This window comes from Stigmatopora argus, unplaced genomic scaffold (genome assembly GCF_051989625.1).
Source record: "Stigmatopora argus isolate UIUO_Sarg unplaced genomic scaffold, RoL_Sarg_1.0 HiC_scaffold_89, whole genome shotgun sequence".
Taxonomy (NCBI): domain Eukaryota; kingdom Metazoa; phylum Chordata; class Actinopteri; order Syngnathiformes; family Syngnathidae; genus Stigmatopora; species Stigmatopora argus.
In genome coordinates, this window is record NW_027520103.1 from 47,501 (window position 1) to 50,000 (window position 2,500).

The window sequence follows — 2,500 nt, forward strand, 5'->3', positions numbered from 1 at the left end:
AGGCTAGTTCCTGGAGGTGGAAATGCAGGGAAGGTATTGCGGGCAAGCGGGCACAGTGCACCTACCGCTCCGGGACAAGGCCGATGGCCGGAGTCGCGGGGCACGGTGGCGCGGGCCGTCGTGTTCCGGCCTAGAACACAACAACCTAGAGGGGAATTGGCGTCGGTCAAACTCCGCGCTCGGCGACGGAAAGAACCCGGATAATCAGTAACAGAGGGTCACACGCGCAGACGTCCAATCTATTTCGGACCGGGCTCTAATGCTCTTCCCAATGAACATGAAACCTTGCAACAATCCTTCCGAGACCGTAAGACCGGTGGTGCCAACTCTTCCTCCCTGCTTAGGCTCGCGCTTGCCGGCATGTGGAACCTGGCGTAACGTAACACACCCGCGTGTAGGACCGGCCTGGGTTGTGTTTTCCCCTCCTACCTTCCTTTCGTTACACGTGGGCGTGCACAGTGCACCTACCGCTCCGCGGCAAGGCCCGAACCAGGTCACGGGGAGCGACGATTTCGTGACAAGGACGAGACCAGGCCAGCGAGCGCGGTGGCACGAGTTTTGTGGGTCTGGCCGCCAACATCGAAGATGTATTAATCGGACTCAGGCGCGCCACAAACCCCGGCGAGGAACGGGCCCGTCAGACGCTTACCCGTCAAGGAATCACGTAAGCCGGGGAACCGCCTCTAGTTAAGCACGCGCTCACGCGCACCGGCCAAAACCACCCAGCTTGTCCGCACACCCGCGATGGTTCGGGTGCCAACCTGTACCTTGTCACTTGTAGATCACCCGCGTTTATGGGCCGGCCAGGGTGTCTGCCATCGCTCCAGCTCGTCGCAATCTCGCCGGAACCAGCCGGTCTCCGCCGCCCCTTTTGCCCCGGGTGGGCTACCGTCAAACCCCTCAGCTGGATGAGTGGGTAGTGGGGGGGGGACCGGCGACCACGGGCGCTCCGTCATATCCAACCGGAGGCATTGAACCCCCCTCCGCCCCGCCGGAGGCGAGGGGAGAGTAGCGGGTACCCGTGGCCTTTGGGGCTTCGGTTCCGGCGTGGTCGGGGTCGACCGTGTACGGCCCTGCGTCTTGGAATTCGAAGGTAGCGTAGGATTTGCAACTTGCCCTCATTCGGTTTTTGGCTTACGGGCTGATTTGTTCACTTGTTCCCTCATTCGTTTTTTGGCTTTTGGCTTACGGCTGATTGTTCCCTCATTCGTTTTTTGGCTCATGGCTGATTTGTTTCACATTGTTTCTTTCGGCAAAGACTGATTTTCCACTTGCTTCGCCACACAATTTTCGGATCGGCTATGGGCTCGCCGCCGCGAGGGAGTTGACCCAGATACACCCGCTGTCAACAGCCACCGACGCCTACCGCGGACGGAGGGCCGAGGTGCCGCAGACGGGGAACGAGGCTCCCAAGGGCGCCAAGGACTCGACCTGAGCAGTCCTGTGCAACGACCCACGAGATGCGCGACAACTTCCACCATATGCAGAGGCTTCCGGAGCAACCACGCGCACGGGACCTGAAAGGGCTTGAAACCGCCTGTGGCCGCGTGTGTACCTGGATAGCGCTAACGCCACCGGGCCGTCCCAAGTACGACTCGCCGATGTAACGTCGCTTACCGTCCTCCAGGACTCACAACGGTGCGCACACCGATCCTCCCCACAGACAGGACATGTTATCCGCGCTTACAGCGCCCTTCCACACTCCACGGTTTCCGCCGCCGGCTCGGGGAGGGAGCCAGTTTTCCCGGGGCTTCATTGTTTCTTTCGGCAAAGACTGATTTTCCACTTGCTTCGCCACACAATTTTCGGATCGGCTATGGGCTCGCCGCCGCCTTTCAGAGTGTTGCCTTTATGCCGGTTGCTCAAGCCGGTGTTGGTCCATTCCGGTTGCTCAGGCCGGTCATGGTCCATGCCAACAAACCCAACGAGATGCGCGACAACTTCCACCGTTGCAGAGGCTTCAGGTGACGACAGCTCACGCGGGACACGCACCACACAAAGGCCATGTCATCCGCACGAACCGTGCGCCCTTCCACACTCCGCGGCTTCCTGGCCGGCTCGAGGGTAAGAGGCAGGCGGGTTCGGGTTCACTCCGCTCGGAACTCATCCAACGAGATGCGCGACAACTTCCACCGTTGCAGAGGCTTCCGGTGACGACAGCTGACGCGGGACACGCACCACACACAGGCCATGTCATCCGCAAGAACCGTGCGCCCTTCCACACTCCGCGGCTTGAAACCGTTGCAGAGGCTTCCGGTGACGACAGCTCACGCGGGACACGCACCACACAGAGGCCATGTGATCCGCACCAACCGTGCGCCCTTCCACACTCCGCGGCTTCCTGGCCGGCTCGAGGATAAGATGCAGGCGGGTTAACTTTCACTCTCCGCTCGGATATCATCCAACAAACCCAACGAGATGCGCGACAACTTCCACCGTTGCAGAGGCTTCAGGTGACGACAGCTCACGCGGGACACGCACCACACAAAGGCCATGTCAT